General features: G+C 37.7%; 1 long non-coding RNA gene across 1 annotated transcript; it reads left to right on the forward strand.

The window, feature by feature from the left end:
* The first annotated feature begins 18,057 nt into the window (after nt 1-18,057).
* On the forward strand, nt 18,058-21,265 carry LOC134816266 (uncharacterized). Its single transcript, XR_010160392.1, has 3 exons — nt 18,058-18,437; nt 18,580-18,696; nt 21,174-21,265. It is a non-coding gene; the product is annotated as an uncharacterized LOC134816266 (long non-coding RNA).
* Nucleotides 21,266-21,423: the final 158 nt, after the last annotated feature.

Consider the following 21,423-nt stretch of genomic DNA (forward strand, 5'->3'; position numbering starts at 1 on the left):
CACTCAGCACATGATATGGCTAACCAACTTGGGATTTTCTTTGAGAGCACGTTTGTAAAGGAGGATCAGGCCTCAATACCTGACCCACTACCCGGAGACAGCGCAAAGGCGACGATTCCTGACCTGAAATTCAATACAAGTGAAGTTCAAGATCAACTTCGTAAAGTTAACATCTGGAAGTCCGTTGGACCTGATGATATACACCCCAAGCTTTTGAAAACACTAGCCGAAAACAAACAGTTTGCTGATTCAGTCACAGCACTGTTCCAAAAATGCTACAACGAGGGAAAGATTCCCGAAATCTGGAAGCAGGCAAATGTCACTGCATTGCATAAAAAGGGGGATAAAACCCAAGCCAGCAATTATCGCCCTATTAGCCTAACGTGCGTTCTTTCCAAGATCTTTGAGAGGTTTTTAAGGAACCATATTCTAGCTCACGTATCCCCCATGATTGTGAATGAACAACACGGTTTCCTACCAAAAAGATCCTGCGTCTCGAACCTACTGGAATGTATGGACATTGTCAGTGAGATACTAGAGAAGGACGGGTCAGCTGATATACTGTATCTCGATTTTCAGAAGGCTTTCGATTCTGTACCACACAAACGATTGCTGAGAAAATTACAATCCTTTGGAATATCTGGCAACACCCTTGCAGTCGTGGAAGACTTTCTAACAGGAAGAACATTTCGTGTCAGGGTTGGATCATCATTTTCTAGAGTGTTTGCTGTAACATCTGGGGTCCCTCAAGGAACCGTGCTGGGCCCCCTGCTCTTCCTGCTCTTCATAAATGATCTCCCTGATGGAATTGAGAGCTTCGTATCACTCTTTGCGGACGATCTTAAGCTAGTAACGAGCACAGCTAAGCACAGTGTTGCACAAGATGATATACTGAAACTCAATGCGTGGGAGAAGGAATGGCTCCTAAGATTCAATGTGAAGGATGGCAAGTGTAAGGTACTACATATTGGGCGTAACAATCCAATGCACGAGTACTTCATGAATGGGGAACGCCTCCCCCAAGTGAAGGCAGAAAAGGATCTTGGAGTTCTAACTACCAGAAACCTGGACTGGAGTGATCATATAGATAAGTCCGTGAAAAAAGCAAAGTCTGTTATAGGCTGGATCAAACGAAGTTTGATCTGCCGTAACAAATTTGTTATGCTAAATGTCTACAGAACTCTAGTTCGACCTCACATCGAATACGCTGTGCAAGTGTGGAATCTACCAGCAGAGCACGGAAACTGGAGGACTATTAAGAAGATAGAAGACGTTCAGAGAGAATTTACACGAATAATCGACGGGATTGGTATCCTACCATACGATGAGAGACTGAGAATCCTCCAGTTAACAACACTACTGGAGCGCCGTATGAGGGGTGATCTTATTGAAACCTTTAAAATAACGACGGGTAAAGTGGACTATGGACAAGATCTTTTCAGGATATCACGTAGCGGTACCAAGATCCTAAAAGATAAAAGAGGAAATCAGGTCCTCAGTAACCGTGTTGCCAATTACTGGAACAAAGTACCAAGTTCGGTTAAAGAAGCCAGTTCAGTAGACGCATTCAAAGCTCGACTTCAATGTTATAAAAATGAACTGATAGCGAGTGGAGCATCGTCAAAGGGTCACTTCTGGGATCTCAGCGAAACCTTGATGTCAAAAATAAATACATGTGAGCATGATTCATATGCACATTTCATGTCTAATAACCCATTGATTGCTAAATACCGAGGAATCAATGTTTCTTGATTGTTAAATTCAGAACTACATGTTAACGTCCTAAAAATAATTAATCATTAAATGTTCCGGATAGGAACATTTTTCTTTTTGATAATATTGTGCGAACTGCAATAGCGTAGAGTGCAGTTGGGTTTCAAGTTTTGTCGAGATGGCCATGTGGCCATAATCCTATTATTATTATTATTATTATTTAGTACTCTTCAAAAGTTGATTCACAAGATCTGCTAACTTACAAGATGTAACATCACTTCAGTGCCCTGTCCAGCTGGAAGCTACAGGAATATTGATATGGACACGTGTGCAGAATGTCCTGACAACACGATCAGTACAATAGAAGGACAAGTCTCGTGTATACCTTGTGAAGATGGCAAGGAACGAGAATTAGATGGAACTGAATGCGGTAAGGAATCTGAATGGGTTTATGTTAGTTGTAGAACCTTTGAGATAGGATGATGTGAATCGTCATCAATAATTATATTTAATAAGAATAACTGACAAACGTGTTCTGTTGATTCGCGCAATTGCAGCCAACTTTATCCTCTTATGCCAGTCAGTGTAATCACAGTTTCAATTAATCGAAACTTATTAAAATTCGTAAGCCGTGAATAAATGGGAAAAGCGAGCGACCGATTTCATTCTCGGTATCATTTTGCATTTGAGAACGGTCATTCAAATTGATATAATTTCCTTTAGTTTGGGAAAGAGAGACACTGGCAGCGGTCCACTCTACCCAATTATGGGTTTTGGTCAAATTATGTTAAATAATATCCATACTACAGTACATAGCTACATGATGAAGAGAAATTAAAACATAACTGATTTTTAAAATTTCGTCGAACAAGGCTTTCGACTATTTACCAATATCCTCAAACTTCACTGAACGTGTCCATATAAATTTATTTAGTAGTAGGCCTTCAAATTGATCCAATTGAAATAAGGCATTTTAGACAAATAACATCGCAGTATTATCTGTATCTGTATAAGAGTTAAAAAATAATAGTTGATTTCCCGCACGTTGTATATCCCTTTTGTGCACAAAAAAGGTAATAATTTTTGTCTGTAATAATAATGGCATAAAATTGAAATGTTTGTTTAGGTTTTTGTTGAACTTCTGAAATACCTTCAGCATCTTATTTTAACTATTAGCTGTTATTTAACGGAATTTATTGGGTAAGAATATCGTTAGAAGTAAAGTAAAATTTATAATAGTAGACTGAAATAAATATTCCCGTCAGTCCCTGCAGGGTGGACAGCAGTAACAGTATTTGGCAGGCTAATACCCTTCCCACTTGAATCTACTTCACTGGAGATAAGGACTGATAGTCGGCTGGGAAGTGGTGATAAAGTGGCGGTGTTTTTCTACGAGGATACCTCATTCACCTCATCAGGAGGAGTCTATATCTCCTTATCATCTACCCCCTGGTACTCGCTCTTCTTCTGCCGTTACCCCACTGATTTCCCAGTTACTCTGCCCTCCACTACTTACAAGATATGGAGGATTACCCTAACACGCAGTTCAGGTGTCAGAGTTATTATACACTGTAATAACGAGGAAGTACTTAACGTGCTGCTATCAGACACCTCGTGTGATGAGGGTAGGTGGGGAGACTACTGGAACAGAGAGACGGCGTATATAAAATTTAATCCATCCGACACAGCCTCAGATTACTATAGAGAGGCTAAAACAGGTTATTAACATCAATCATTTCATATTACAGTAACCAGATATATTGTACGTGGCCTGGTATAGTAACTAGTGTACAGGATAGTAACTAGTGTAAAGTATAGTAACTAGTGTACACTATAATAACTAGTGTACAGTGTAGTAACTAGTATACAGTATTTGATCCAGAACAAAAGGGAGTGATATTAATTTGAATAACCGTCCGCAAATGCAAATTGATACCGAGAATGAAATCGGTCGCTCGCTTTTACCATTCAATTTCATTCACGGCTTACGAACTGTAATAAAGCTTATTGATTGGGAATATAATATCGGCAGTAACTCTGTACAGGTTATAAATCAAACATTATTCAGGTAAGTGTGACGCTGGTACAGTTAGAGGCCATGATGACTCCCAATGCAGGAAATGTGACCCTGGGTTCGAGCCAGACCCTCCTCAATCTGCGTGTGGTTAGTTATAACCTTGTTCGTGTAGTTGTTCTATGAAATTGAACATGTAGTTGTTCTATGAAATTGAACGTGACATAATTTGCTAGAAATAAGAAGAATATCATATTACCACGCACTGGTAAAATGTTAAGATTTTTGTTTGTGTAACCTGATGATTTTGGCTCTAGTACTCTTCAAAAGGTGATTCACAAGATCTGCTAACTTACAAGATCTAACATCACTTCAGTACCCTGTCCAGCTGGAAGCTACAAGAATATTGATATGGACACGTGTGCAGAATGTCCTGACAACACGATCAGCACAATAGAAGGACAAGTCTCGTGTATACCTTGTGAAGATGGCAAGGAACGAGAATTAGATAGAACTGAATGCGGTAAGGAATCTGAATGGGTTTATGTTAGTTGTACAACCTTTGAGATAGGATGGTGTGAATCGTCATCAATAATTATAATTAATAAGAATAACTGACCAACGTGTTCTGTTGATTCACGCATTTGCAGCCAACTTTATCCTCTTATGCCAGTCAGTGTAATCACAGTGCTGGCAAGCACGACCGTGGCTCTTATACATTATATACTATTATACCCCCTATACTATTACCAAAAAGATGATTTTAGAAGAAAAATGGTCTTAAATAAAATCGGTCGATCGCTTTTCCCATTCATTTACAATTACAATTGTAATAGATTAAGAAGAACTACCCGAAGGCCGCTGTACTCGGCAATAAAGATTCAATAATGAATAAATATCATTTAATTGGACACTATAAACTATACCGCCCTTGCCCCTTATCCCGAAATACTAGGTATCGACCCGAAAGCAACCCAAAAAGATTTGTTCAGCATGTGATTGATGTAATTAATCGAAACTTATTAAAATTCGTAAGCCGTGAATAAATGGGAAAAGCGAGCGACCGATTTCATTCTCGGTATCATTTTGCATTTGAGAACGGTCATTCAAATTGATATAATTTCCTTTAGTTTGGGAAAGAGAGACACTGGCAGCGTCCACTCTACCGAATTATGGGTTTTGGTCAAATTATGTTAAATAATATCCATACTACAGTACATAGCTACATGATGAAGAGAAATTAAAACATAACTGATTTTTAAAATTTCGTCGAACAAAGCTTTCGACTATCTACCAATATCCTTAAACTTCACTGAACGTGTCCATTTGAAATAAATTTCGTCGTCAAATTTTTAATGTACATATTAATCGTTATAATTGAATTAATACTATTTTAGAATATGAGTATGACGTAGAAATGTCGATACGTTATTCAGCTATTTATTTCCATTAGAATCTGTCTTCTATTTTGAATTGTAGTTGACGAAGTGAGAGTCTCCCACTCATAAGAGCAAAAAAAGATTACCAGAATCTGTCTTCACTGAGTCTATTCAGAAACAATCAGAAATTTGAATAAAAGAACTATCAAATCATGAGACTCAATAACACTACACGAATCCACCAGTTGTCCAGTTTACCAATATCCTCAAACTTCACTGAACGTGTCCATATTATATATAGATATATATAGATGTATTTAGTAGTAGGCCTTCAAATTGATCCAATTGAAATAAGGCATTTTAGACAAATAACATCGCAGTATTATTTGTATCTGTATAAGAGTTAAAAAATAATAGTTGATTTCCCGCACGTTGTATATCCCTTTTGTGCACAAAAAAGGTAATAATTTTTGTCTGTGAAATTAATAAATATAAGGGCATAAAATTGAAATGTTTGTTTAGGTTTTTGTTGAATTTCTGAAATACCTTCAGCATCTTATTTTAACTATCGGCTGTTATTTAACGGAATTTAATGGGTAAGAATATCGTTAGAAGTAAAGTAAAATTTAAAATAGTAGACTGAAATAAATATTCCCGTCAGAATGATCAATTTATTTTCAATTAACAATAAATAACCCATTAGTGAATATAATTCACAAACTCACAACTGCAGGGTGGACAACAGTAACAGCATTTAGCAGGCTAATACCCTTCCCACTTGAATCTACTTCACTGGAGATAAGGACTGATAGTCGGCTGGGAAGTGGTGATAAAGTGGCGGTGTTTTTCTACGAGGGTACCTCATTAACCTCATCAGGAGGAGTATATATCTCCTTCTCATCTACCCTCCGGTACTCGCTCTTCTTCTGCCGTTACCCCACTGATTTCCCAGTTACTCTGCCCTCCACTACTTACAAGATATGGAGGATTACCCTGACACGCAGTTCAGGTGTCAGAGTTACTATACATTGTAATAACGAGGAAGTACTTAACGTGCTGCTATCAGACACCTCGTGTGATGAGGGTATGTGGGGAGACTACTGGAACAAAGAGACGGCGTATATAAGATTTAGTCCATCCGACACAGCCTCAGATTACTATAGAGAGGCTAAAACAGGTTATTAACATCAATCATTTCATATTACAGTAACCAGATATATTGTACGTGGCCTGGTATAGTAACTAGTGTACAGGATAGTAACTAGTGTAAAGTATAGTAACTAGTGTACACTATAATAACTAGTGTACAGTGTAGTAACTAGTATACAGTATTTGATCCAGAACAAAAGGGAGTGATATTAATTTGAATAACCGTCCGCAAATGCAAATTGATACCGAGAATGAAATCGGTCGCTCGCTTTTACCATTCAATTTCATTCACGGCTTACGAACTGTAATAAAGCTTATTGATTGGGAATATAATATCGGCAGTAACTCTGTACAGGTGATAAATCAAACATTCTTCAGGTAAGTGTGACGCTGGTACAGTTAGAGGCCATGATGACTCCCAATGCAGGAAATGTGACCCTGGGTTCGAGCCAGACCCTCCTCAATCTGCGTGTGGTTAGTTATAACCTTGTTCGTGTAGTTGTTCTATGAAATTGAACATGTAGTTGTTCTATGAAATTGAACGTGACATAATTTGCTAGAAATAAGAAGAATATCATATTACCACGCACTGTTAAAATGTTAAGATTTTTGTTTGTGTAACCTGATGATTTTGGCTCTAGTACTCTTCAAAAGGTGATTCACAAGATCTGCTAACTTACAAGATCTAATATCACTTCAGTGCCCTGTCCAGCTGGAAGCTACAAGAATATTGATATGGACACGTGTGCAGAATGTCCTGACAACACGATCAGTAGAATAGAAGGACAAGTCTCGTGTATACCTTGTGAAGATGGCAAGGAACGAGAATTAGATAGAACTGAATGCGGTAAGGAATCTGAATGGGTTTATGTTAGTTGTACAACCTTTGAGATAGGATGGTGTGAATCGTCATCAATAATTATAATTAATAAGAATAACTGACCAACGTGTTCTGTTGATTCACGCATTTGCAGCCAACTGTATCCTCTTATACCAGTCAGTGTAATCACAGTGCTGGCAAGCACGACCGTGGCTCTTATACATTATATACTATTATACCCCCTATACTATTACCAAAAAGATGATTTTAGAAGAAAAATGGTCTTAAATAAAATCGGTCGATCGCTTTTCCCATTCATTTACAATTACAATTGTAATAGATTAAGAAGAACTACCCGAAGGCCGCTGTACTCGGCAATAAAGATTCAATAATGAATAAATATCAGCTAATTGGACACTATAAACTATACCGCCCTTGCCCCTTATCCCGAAATACTAGGTATCGACCCGAAAGCAACCCAAAAAGATTTGTTCAGCATGTGATTGATGTAATTAATCGAAACTTATTAAAATTCGTAAGCCGTGAATAAATGGGAAAAGCGAGCGACCGATTTCATTCTCGGTATCATTTTGCATTTGAGAACGGTCATTCAAATTGATATAATTTCCTTTAGTTTGGGAAAGAGAGACACTGGCAGCGTCCACTCTACCGAATTATGGGTTTTGGTCAAATTATGTTAAATAATATCCATACTACAGTACAAAGCTACATGATGAAGAGAAATTAAAACATAACTGATTTTTAAAATTTCGTCGAACAAAGCTTTCGACTATCTACCAATATCCTTAAACTTCACTGAACGTGTCCATTTGAAATAAATTTCGTCGTCAAATTTTTAATGTACATATTAATCGTTATAATTGAATTAATACTATTTTAGAATATCGTCACCTCCAAGTAGAAAGGGTACATCTGCAAAAGTGCTGTTTTGAGTAAATCAAGAAAAACTGTTTTATGCTGTGCATTGTGCCCTTGGAAAGCTATAGTATGTTGCTTAGACAACCCCTACAGGGTAATTAATGAACAAAGCATAAATTTTCCGTTTTATCATTATAGATGTCAATTAAATACGGATTGAAAGACAAGTTGTACCCTTTTAACTTGTTGTATCAAGTTGTACCCTTTTAACTTGCTGGGACCAAAGTTCGAGCATGTTTAATATTGGGGTATATCTCTATATGTACCCTTTTAACTCAAAAGACTACTAATACTGTATCTGACCAAAAAGCCGCACAATCATTTGAGTATAGTAGGTTTGTGATGTTATTTGGCTCCAGAAGGGTCTAAAGATCAAAAAATATTTGGGTGGAAAAAAAGTTATGTGTCTTCGAAGTGTGTGGCCACGCCCTTTTATAAGATCGTGGGAAAATCTTACAATTTCCTGAAATAAATTCATATTTTGATAATAAAAGCACATAGGTTAATCAAACCAATGTTTTTTGGCTCGGCAAATCGATTGGCGATGTCTATTTGACTCTTAGACCACTCCCTGATAAGATAACCACGCCCATATTCACAATTAATCTTCAAAATTAACAAAAATTTAAGTGATTTTCTTAGACAAGTTGGGTGTTGAAACCACTGTTGTTTTTTTTGGCACAGGAGATCGATTGGTTATGTCGTTTGCACGAAAATGCCACACAGAACTGAATTGAAACAGTTTTTTGAAATAGTTTGCATCAAAATAATATAATATTTAAACATAATGGCTATTAATGATAAAAATGAATAAAATCATAAGTATGCTTATTTGTTTTCGCAATTAATGCAAAGGCAAAAGTTTGAACATTTTGGCCCCTCCGATTTAACACAAAGATAATGTTTAGTTTTGCATCCAGTTTTACATCGGCAAGTGTTGCAAAGTTCATCAGGAATAAGGTGAAGTTGCTTGTTGGCATAAAGACCGCCCTCCTGATCTTCCCAACCGTATTCAAGAACATTAAGGAGGCAGCGTACATGTTCTGGTGTTAAAAGATTGGAACTTTCATTTAAAAGGTACCACTATCTCCTTATATGCCCATTCCTAATAGAATAAGAGGTTGGAGGAAGACCAAGAGCAGAACCAGTTTTTTTTGTGAACCTGAACTCTAAGGTCATCAAATGTTTTGACTCCATTTGAAGCTGATAACACATTCACAAGATATTCTTCTGCGACCTTTGGTTGATCCTCGTCTAAAATTGCCGTTTTGCCAAAATTACAAAGACTTTTCTCCGGGTCAGCAGTCAGTGCACATCTCTTTGCCCCACTTTGCTTAGGTGATCAGATCCTGTTGCTAGATGTGCACTGAGAATTTCTTGACAAAAGTCTTTTCAGAATCTTTCAAACATTATGTGCACTGGCAACATCCTTTACTTCTCACCTTTACCAAGCTGCAAGAATAAGTTCTGTAACCCAAGACTATGAAATTCTTCAAAATAGTGTAACAGCAACATAAAGTCGACCACAACAGCCTCATCGTTATATATTAGAAGGATTGCATATAAGATCGTCAGTTTTGAAGGATGCTTTCTTTTCAAGTTCCTCCCTCATTTTATTTTTTATTGGTTTTACCATCAAAGAACCGTTGAAGAGCGTACTTTAGTTTGTAATATCATACTTAAGAACTCTTGCATCTTGGCAACACTGTCTTCGGCATAAACTTGCGTAACAAGGTTTTTACTTTGTCGTGATTCTCCTTGCAGAATGGATTTCCTTGACTACTTAAATATAACTTGAGATACTGTCAGTGCGAGCATTGATCTCTTGAATCTTTCTAGGACTTAAATGATGATGGGAAGATGCATTGGCAGTCTCTGTGTTCCCTCCTTTATCCGAGTTTGTTATCTCCCTATTGGTGTTGGTTATCGAGAGAAACTTGTGATAAATGAGGGCCCATTCCGCGACGTATTCCTGTTTCCTAGTCTGCCCTATGATTCCGTGTGAACTCGTTGAACTATGTTGTAATGTTTGTTCAAGAGCAAGATCTGGCGACACTGCGTTAAAAGATCCCGAGGTTCTCTTTACTACAAAATGCTTCTTCAAAAAGGAGTCGTGTAACTCTGGGTGAGTGTGCTTGAGTCGTTTCTCAAATAGTTTAGACTGTCACAACCAAGAAAGGGGGAAGTTGGTCGTTTAGCTCCGGACAGTCTATGCACGGTCCCTGCACGGTCCATGTAACAACAAAAGAACACTCCATGCACGGTCCCTGCACGGTCCCTGCACAATGAACACTTGATGCACACTCCCTGCACGGTCAGTCCCTGCACACTCCCTGCACGGTCTATGCACTGTCCCTGCACAGTAGCATATGAACACCGGCTACTGGCCGGCTACTAGCCGGCTAGTAGCCACTTTTGTAATAACAGCTCCTCAACTTCACAATACCAAACTGGCTACTAACCGGCACTTGAAAAGCGGTCACTAGCCGGCTACTAACCGGCTACTAACCGGCTACTAACCGCTACTGTGCAGGGACCGTGCATAGACCGTGGATAGACCGTGTGTTTTCTCAAAACGATCAATATCCTGGTTTAACTTATTGACAGTATTGCAAGAGATCAGACATTTACGATTAAGAAAATGCCTTATTGTTGTCACAGAGAGCTTGCTGAAATAGTTCCAGCTTAACTATAGCATCAGAGTAGTTTTGCGGTGTGTGCTCTTTCCAAAAAGCCTTCATTTTCATTCTCGTTATAGAATCACTTAGAATTGTAAGACCCCCTTAAGAACGATAGTAATGCTTTCCACTCATTACTAAATCTACAGTTTTCGGACCAAAGATTCCACATTCTATGAATATGTCCTCGACTCCAGACCCCTTCAAAAATTTTCCTGCGCAGTACACGGCCGTTTTAGTCAAGTGGAATCCACCAAGCATGGGGAATATCTTCAAGAACAGCTCTGGCTGCTGCAGGTAGATTTTGTCCTATCTCACATTAATCACTCTTAACGGAAATTTCAGTTAAAATTGGGCGTGGATATCTTATCAATGGGTGGTCTGAGAGTCAAATAGACATCGCCAATCGATTTCCCGAGCCAACAAACATTGGTTTTGACACACAACTTGTCCAAGAAAATCACTTAAATTTTTGTAAATTTTGATGATTAATTGTGAATATGGGCGTGGTTATCTTATCAGGGAATGGTCTGAGATTCAAATAGACATCGCCAATCGATTTCCCGTGCCAACAAACATTGGTTTTGACACCCACCTTGTCCAAGAAAATCACTTAAATTGTTTGGAATTTTGAAGCTCAATTATGAATATGGGCGTGGTTATCTTATCAGGGAGTGGTCTGAGATTCAAATAGACATCACCAATCGATTTCTTGAGCCAAAAAACAATGGTTTGGATAACCTATATGCTTTTATTATCAAAATATGAATTTATTTCAGGAAATTGTAAGATTTTCCCACGATCTTATAAAAGGGCGTGGCCACAGACTTCGAAGACACATAACTTTTTTTCCACCCAAATTTTTTTTGATCTATAGACCCTTCTGGAGCCAAATAACATCATAAACCTACTATATATATTCATATATATGATTGCAGTGTCGGGTCTATTCACATAACGTGACATTAAGTCCTGTGTTTAAAGGGGTACATGTAGACTTATACCCTTTTAACCTATATAAAATTTGGTAAGAATGAATTATTAAAAGGGACCATCTCAATTTGTATCCTTTTTACTTATCGGTCTAGGTGCGCTATTTTAGATATAAAAAGGGGTTAAGTTGACTTATGTCCTTTCTAAAAATTAGGGTTACCTAAAATTTCATCAAATCAAGTTGATACTTGGTGACATGATGACTCATGACCCGAGGGTTCCAAAACCGTTGAACAAATAGAAAGGGTATATCTTAACTTGTACCCTTTCTACTTGGAGGTGACGATATGAGTATGACGTAGAAATGTCGATACGTTATTCAGCTATTTATTTCCATTAGAATCTGTCTTCTATTTTGAATTGTAGTTGACGAAGTGAGAGTCTACCACTCATAGGAGCAAAAAAAGATTACCAGAATCTGTCTTCACTGAGTCTATTCAGAAACAATCAGAAATTTGAATAAAAGAACTATCAAATCATGAGACTCAATAACACTACACGAATCCACCAGTTGTCCAGTTTACCAATATCCTCAAACTTCACTGAACGTGTCCATATTATATATAGATATATATAGATGTATTTAGTAGTAGGCCTTCAAATTGATCCAATTGAAATAAGGCATTTTAGACAAATAACATCGCAGTATTATTTGTATCTGTATAAGAGTTAAAAAATAATAGTTGATTTGCCGCACGTTGCATATCCCTTTTGTGCACAAAAAAGGTAATAATTTTTGTCTGTGAAATTAATAAATATAAGGGCATAAAATTGAAATGTTTGTTTAGGTTTTTGTTGAATTTCTGAAATACCTTCAGCATCTTATTTTAACTATCGGCTGTTATTTAACGGAATTTAATGGGTAAGAATATCGTTAGAAGTAAAGTAAAATTTAAAATAGTAGACTGAAATAAATATTCCCGTCAGAATGATCAATTTATTTTCAATTAACAATAAATAACCCATTAGTGAATATAATTCACAAACTGACAAACTCACAACTGCAGGGTGGACAGCAGTAACAGTATTTGGCAGGCTAATACCCTTCCCACTTGAATCTACTTCACTGGAGATAAGGACTGATAGTCGGCTGGGAAGTGGTGATAAAGTGGCGGTGTTTTTCTACGAGGATACCTCATTCACCTCATCAGGAGGAGTATATATCTCCTTATCATCTACCCCCCTGTACTCGCTCTTCTACTGCAGCAGTTCCTCCACTGATTTACCAGTTACTCTGCCCTCCACTACTGACAAGATATGGAGGATTACCCTGACACGCAGTTCAGGTGTCAGATTTATTATACACTGTAATAACGAGGAAGTACTTAACGTGCTGCTATCAGACACCTCGTGTGATGAGGGTATGTGGGGAGACTACTGGAACAGAGAGACGGCGTATATAAGATTTAATAAAGACACAGCCTCAGATTACTATAGAGAGGCTAAAACAGGTTATTAACATCAATCATTTTAGATTACAGTAACCAGATATATTGTACGTGGCCTGGTATAGTAACTAGTGTCTAGTATACAGTATAATAACTCGTATACACTGTAGTAACTAGTGTAAAGTATAGTAACTAGTGTACACTATAGTAACTAGTGTACAGTGTAATAACTAGTATACAGTCAATAAATGTTTTTGCCATGAAACGGACCAAACTGATCCTAACTCATATTCCACTCATCATAGCATATCGCTTCAGCATGTACAAAGGGCATAACCTCAATCAGTTTAATGTAGTGAAATGACTGGTGTGAATGAAGTAGTGTACTAATACAAGTTGGAGAGGATCAGGTAAGCTTAGTCAGCATCCATGATGTTACAAACCCTCTGGGACATTACTGCGCCCAGTCTCCAAAGTTACAGTAAATTCCTACTACGGACAAACAAACACAGACAAAACACCAACAAGAAACTGATATACACTAGCTAGCTCAGAGAGGAAATGAGTACCGGCTCAGGAGGTATGTCAAAACAGGGCGCCCTTTCGAACACTACTCGGGCTAGAATCAGTGCAATTCGGACACTACTATGCAACTGAACCATGCAAAACTATATAAGTACACCTATGCTGGCAAGGCAATAGGTCAGACTGCCAGTCCTGAAAACCAGTTCTATGATAAGGGTCACGCAAGCCCCGAAGGGTTAATACAAAATCAATAAATGTTTTTGCCATGAAACGGACCAAACTGATCCTAACTCATATTCCACTCATCATAGCATATCGCTTCAGCATGTACAAAGGGCATAACCTCAATCAGTTTAATGTAGTGAAATGACTGGTGTGAATGAAGTAGTGTACTAATACAAGTTGGAGAGGATCAGTATTTGTAGTATAGTATACAGTATACAGTATTTGATCCAGAACAAAAGGAAGTGATATTAATTTGAATAACCGTCCGCAAATGCAAATTGATACCGAGAATGAAATCGGTCGCTCGCTTTTACCATTCAATTTCATTCACGGCTTACGAACTGTAATAAAGCTTATTGATTGGGAATATAATATCGGCAGTAACTCTGTACAGGTGATAAATCAAACATTCTTCAGATAGGTGTGACGTTGGTACAGTTAGAGGCCATGATGACGCCCAATGCAGGAAATGTGACCCTGGTACAGTTAGAGGCCATGATGACTCCCAATGCAGGAAATGTGACCCTGGGTTCGAGCCAGACCCTCCTCAATCTGCGTGTGGTTAGTTATAACCTTGTTCGTGTAGTTGTTCTATGAAATTGAACATGTAGTTGTTCTATGAAATTGAACGTGACATAATTTGCTAGAAATAAGAAAAATATCGTATTACCACGCACTGTTAAAATGTTAAGATCGTTGTTTGTTCAACCTGAGGATATCATGGCTCTAGTACTCTTCAAAAGTTGATTCACAAGATCTGCTAACTTACAAGATGTAACATCACTTCAGTGCCCTGTCCAGCTGGAAGCTACAGGAATATTGATATGGACACGTGTGCAGAATGTCCTGACAACACGATCAGTACAATAGAAGGACAAGTCTCGTGTATACCTTGTGAAGATGGCAAGGAACGAGAATTATATGGAACTGAATGCGGTAAGGAATCTGAATGGGTTTATGTTAGTTGTAGAACCTTTGAGATAGGATGATGTGAATCGTCATCAATAATTATATTAATAAGAATAACTGACCAAAAACGTGTTCTGTTGATTCGCGCAATTGCAGCCAACTTTATCCTCTTATGCCAGTCAGTGTAATCACAGTGCTGGCAAGCACGATCCCGTGGCTCTTATACATTATATACTATTTTATCCCTATACTATTACCAAAAAGATGATTTTAGAAGAAAAATTGTCTTAAATAAAATCGGTCGATTGCTTTTCCCATTCATTTACAATTACAATTGTAATAGATTAAGAAGAACTACCTGAAGGCAGCTGTACTCGGCAATAAAGATTCAATAATGAATAAATATCAGCTAATTGGACACTATAAACTATACCGCCCTTATCTCGAAATACTAGGTATCGACCCGAAAGCAACCCAAAAAGATTTGTTCAGCATGTGATTGATGTAATTAATCGAAACTTATTAAAATTCGTAAGCCGTGAATAAATGGGAAAAGCGAGCGACCGATTTCATTCTCGGTATCATTTTGCATTTGAGAACGGTCATTCAAATTGATATAATTTCCTTTAGTTTGGGAAAGAGAGACACTGGCAGCGGTCCACTCTACCCAATTATGGGTTTTGGTCAAATTATGTTAAATAATATCCATACTACAGTACATAGCTACATGATGAAGAGAAATTAAAACATAACTGATTTTTAAAATTTCGTCGAACAAAGCTTTCGACTATTTACCAATATCCTCAAACTTCACTGAACGTGTCCATTTGAAATAAATTTCGTCGTAAAATTTTTAATGTACATATTAATCGTTATAATTGAATTAATACTATTTCAGAATATGAGTATGAGGTAGAAATGTCGATACGTTATTCAGCTATTTATTTCCATTAGAATCTGTCTTCTTTTTTGAATTGTAGTTGACGAAGTGAGAGTCTCCCACTCATAAGAGCAAAAAAAGATTACCAGAATCTGTTTTCACTGAGTCTATTCAGAAACAATCAGAAATTTGAATAAAAGAACTATCAAATCATGAGACTCAATAACACTACACGAATCCACCAGTTGTCCAGTTTACCAATATCCTCAAACTTCACTGAACGTGTCCATATAAATGTATTTAGTAGTAGGCCTTCAAATTGATCCAATTGAAATAAGGCATTTTAGACAAATAACATCGCAGTATTATCTGTATCTGTATAAGAGTTAAAAAATAATAGTTGATTTCCCGCACGTTGTATATCCCTTTTGTGCACAAAAAAGGTAATAATTTTTGTCTGTAATAATAATGGCATAAAATTGAAATGTTTGTTTAGGTTTTTGTTGAACTTCTGAAATACCTTCAGCATCTTATTTTAACTATTAGCTGTTATTTAACGGAATTTATTGGGTAAGAATATCGTTAGAAGTAAAGTAAAATTTATAATAGTAGACTGAAATAAATATTCCCGTCAGAATGATCAATTTATTTTAATTAACAATAAATAACCCATTAGTGAATATAATTCACAAACTCACAACTGCAGGGTGGACAGCAGTAACAGAATTTGGCAGGCTAATACCCTTCCCACTTGAATCTACTTCACTGGAGATAAGGACTGATAGTCGGCTGGGAAGTGGTGATAAAGTGGCGGTGTTTTTCTACGAGGATACCTCATTCACCTCATCAGGAGGAGTATATATCTCCTTCTCATCTACCCCCCGGTACTTGATCTACTACTGCACCAGTTCCTACACTGATTTCCCAGTTACTCTGCCCTCCACTACTGACAAGATATGGAGGATCACCCTGACACTCAGTTCAGATGTCAGAGTTATTATACACTGTAATAACGAGGAAGTACTTAACGTGCTGCTATCAGACACCTCGTGTGATGACGGTAGGTGGGGAGACTACTGGAACAGAGAGACGGCGTATATAAGATTTATTCCTTCCGACACAGCCTCAGATTACTATAGAGAGGCTAAAACAGGTTATTAACATCAATCATTTTATATTACAGTAACCAGATATATTGTACGTGGCCTGGTATAGTAACTAGTGTACAGGATAGTAACTAGTGTACAGTATAGTAACTAGTGTACAGTGTAACTAGTATATGTGTAACTAGTATATGTAGTATAGTAACTATTATACAGTATTTGACCAAAACCCATAATCATTGGTAGAGTGGACCGCTGCTAATGTATATCTTTTCCAAACATAAGGAAATGATATTAATTTGAATAACCGTCCGCAAATGCAAATTGATACCGAGAATGAAATCGGTCGCTCGCTTTTCCCATTCATTCACGGCTTACGAATTGTAATAAGTTTCGATTAATTACATCGATCACATGTTGTAAAAATCTCTTTGGGTTGCTTTCGGGTAGATACCTAGTATTTCGGGATAAGGGCAGTATAGTTAGTGTCTAATAAGCTATTGTTTATTGAATCTTTGTTGCCGAGTACAGATGCCATCGGGTATCTTTACTTAATCTATTACAATACTATAATACCTCCGCCACTGAGTGCTGCGCGCTATAATTCCCGACAGCTTGCTGGAGGGAATTTGCGGGCACGAAGTTGCGGAGGTATTATATTTTATAATACGTTCCGGTTCCGATTGCAGAAGGGGTGTAATCCGATACGTGCGCATCATACAATATAGTGTCTAATATATAGAACGCCAGTGTTATTTGTTTTGAAACTTGCCGCCAGCCAGTCTGAGTCTGGGCTGATAATACCCTCGCTTCTCTTGCGGGAAAAATGAGCAAATTATCAGCCCTCGGTGTCCCCGAGTTTTAGTGGATATAATTCCCGGAAGGTATTATAATTGTAAATGAATGGGAAAAGCGAGCGACCAATTTCATTCTCGGTATCATTTTGCGTTTACGGTCGGTAATTCAAATTAATATCATTCCCTTTTATTTGGGAAAGAGAGACACTGGCAGCGGTCCACTCTACCCATGATTATGGGTTTTGATCAAATTGTATGATCTAGAATGTAACATTTACTCGAACTCATGTGGTTTTCTTTTGCAGCCAACCAAATCGAAGGAGAAGCTTCACTGTTTCAAAATCCTTCCGCATCAGAACTCCAGTCCGGAACAACTGTTACGTTCACTTGTGTAGTGACGGGAACTCCTCGACCTACTAGAGTAACCTTAAAACAGGGTGACAAGGTGTTGCGGTCATACTGATGATCAGGGTAATAACTATGGCGGCAGTATTGACGACGGCTACAATGATCCTGATCCTATCTTTGACGACAGCTTTAATCGTGGAAATAACGGTTATCCGTTTACTACTCCGGCTACTACTAGTAGTAGAGGTAGTTTCTATAAAGATAACCATACTGATCCTTTCAACAATAATGACGCCAACGGTGGCTATAATGCAAATGTTGATGATAGAAGTTACGATAATGAAGGTTACGACGAAATTGGAAATTCCGAAAATGCAAATGATGACGAAATCGAGGTTGGTGATCATTTTGTCAAACTTACCAAAGTTCTGATTTTGGAGAAGACTGACACAGCAGAATACATATGCGAAGGTGTCATACAAGTCAATGACGAATTGGAACAAAATGTCGCGGAAAAAATATTTTTGACCGTGTTCGATCCAGTGTCTGTCCCGGTGTCAGTTACCATAAAATCTGGGTAAGTTTTGAGCCTGTAAAATCATTAATTCTCTATCATTACTGATTGAATAAGATCATAACAAAACATCATGAACTTGCCACTAAGTCTAGACCAATCGTGTTTTCTTTAAAGTTGCCTAATATGGTTTAAAATATTTCAGCTCAAAGATCACACATCCCAACTTTCCTATCACTTGTATAGTGAACGGAACCCCTGAACCTCACAAAGTGTTATTTAAAAAGCCAGACAATAGCACTTTGATATGGGACCGATATAGGTACAGGTTCTTTTAAAATACCTTATCAGACCTTATTTTGACGGACATTACTTGAACGCTGGAGGCCCTAGCGTTCATCTTAATGTCCGTTCAAATAAAGTCCGTTCAATTAATGTCCGTCCAAGTTAAAGTCCATTGAAATTATTTCAAAAATTTCGAACTTTTTGTCCAGAATATGACAATTTTTTTATTTCAGTCAATTTCAATAGCTATCATTAAACTAAACTATATCGTTGAATCAATAAAAACAAGGTATTATAAAATTTTAACAATGGATTTAAAAATCATTTGCTAAAATTAAAAGCGTCAAAAAAAGGATTAAAAAAAATTCGGAATTTTGATGGTTTTGATTGCCTTCTAGCGTTCATATTAATGTCCGTTCATAATTATGTCCGTTCAAGTAATGTCCGTCCAAATAAGGTCCGATAAGGTAATTAAAGGTTTTAGTACTCAAAGGATCGTTTTAAAGTTTTAAAGTGAGCTGAAAGTACGCGTGTTGATTGTTGAATAAAATTGATTTTGCTTCGTGTGGGGGGGGGGGGGGGGGGGCCAATGGCATAAATGGAGAAAATGGAGAATTACTCATAGGTTTTTCCATTTTCTCCATAGAAATAGTCTCCATTTTATGCCATTTTATGCCATTTTATGCCATTTTATGCCATTTTATGCCATTTTATGCCATTGAAAACCTGAAAAATTTAGAATTTCGAGAAAAATTATTTTAAAAAAAGATATTTTCGGCCAATAATGAACAGAGTATCATGAAACATGGAGAAAAGTGGTTTTCAGAAAAACTTTGAAAAATGTTGACTTAGAAAATTTTCGGTCAGAGTCATTTCCGATACGTACATCCCGTATCGAGAGCTCCCGATTCCGAGCTCGTGTTGCAGAGGGGAGGCCTGCCTTCCGAGATCGCATTACCTCGAGTCCAAAATTGTGTATCGAGGGGAAACAAATATTTTCGGCAAATAATGAACAGGGTAGCATGAAACGTGGAGAAAAGTGGTTTTCAGAAAAACTTTGAAAAATGTTTACTTACCTCGAGTCCAAAATTGTGTATCGAGGGGAAACAAATATTTTCGGCAAATAATGAACAGGGTAGCATGAAACGTGGAGAAAAGCGGTTTTCAGAAAAAATTTGAAAAATTTTGACTAAGAAAATTACCCCTCGGTACACAATTTTGGACTCGAGGCTTCCCCCTGGTAATGCGATCTCGGAAGGCAGGCCTCCCCTTTGCAACACGAGCTCGGAATCGGGAGCTTTCGATACGAGAGGTACGTATCGAGAATGACTCGGGCCGAAAATTTTCTAAGTCAAAATGTTTCAAAGTTTTTCTAAAAACCACTTTTCTCCACGTTTTATGCTACCCTCTTCATTATTAGCCGAAAATATTTTTTTGGTTTTTCGGTTTATCGAAGTCTGCACCTACCCCTCGATAGTCGATACACAAATTTGGACTCGAGGCTTCCCCCTGGTAATGCGATCTCGGAAGGCAGGCCTCCCCTTTGCAGTGCGAGCTTGTTTCGACTTTCGAGGATGTAGGTCTCACTTCTCAGTGCCTATTACTCTCCCCTATTACTCACTCCTGCTGTAGTAAAAAAAATTACCCCTCGGTACACAATTTTGGACTCGAGGCTTCCCCCTGGTAATGCGATCTCGGAAGGCAGGCCTCCCCTTTGCAACACGAGCTCGGAATCGGGAGCTCTCGATACGAGAGGTACGTATCGAGAATGACTCGGGCCGAAAATTTTCTAAGTCAAAATGTTTCAAAGTTTTTCTAAAAACCACTTTTCTCCACGTTTTATGCTACCCTCTTCATTATTAGCCGAAAATATTTTTTTGGTTTTTCGGTTTATCGAAGTCTGCACCTACCCCTCGATAGTCGATACACAAATTTGGACTCGAGGCTTCCCCCTGGTAATGCGATCTCGGAAGGCAGGCCTCCCCTTTGCAGTGCGAGCTTGTTTCGACTTTCGAGGATGTAGGTCTCACTTCTCAGTGCCTATTACTCTCCCCTATTACTCACTCCTGCTGTAGCCTGTAGAAATAACTTTACACTAGGCTTGAGTAATTATGAGTTTGCCTGAAGTGTGCCTCTACTAACCTAGTATAAGCATCTAGTAGCCTACTATGAGCTTTCATAAGCTTGTTACGCCCCTAGTAAGCGTAAATAAACATGTTAGGATGTCCAATTTAGGTGTTAAATGGTGTTAAAGATGAAATTTCGAAGACAAAATTAATGGCATAAAATGGAGAAAATGGAGAATTACTCATGGGTTTTTCCATTTTCTCCATAGAAAAAGTCTCCATTTTATGCCATTTTATGCCATTTTATGCCATTTTATGCCATTTTATGCCATTTTATGCCATTGGCCCCCCCCTTCGTGTGTAAATACTAGTCAATTATATATTTTTAATTTTGAGTGTTCAAAATGTCTGATTTAAAAATTCACATATTTTAAACTTATATTTTCAGTGATCGTATCGGTGAAACGGAACTGGAGTGTATTGGTTCCCCAGTCCTATATTGTGTTTATACGATCAGGAACCCTGGCTCCTCTTATGAAGGTACATGTTAAATGTATAATGTATATAATGTATATAATGTATATAATGTATATAATGTATATAATGTATATAATGTATATAATGTATATACATGTGAAACGGAACTGGAGTGTATTGGTTCCCCAGTCCTATATTGTGTTTATACGATCAGGAACCCT

Source organism: Bolinopsis microptera, chromosome 6, assembly GCF_026151205.1.
Source record: "Bolinopsis microptera isolate Bmic1 chromosome 6, MBARI_Bmic_1.0, whole genome shotgun sequence".
Lineage (NCBI taxonomy): Eukaryota > Metazoa > Ctenophora > Tentaculata > Lobata > Bolinopsidae > Bolinopsis > Bolinopsis microptera.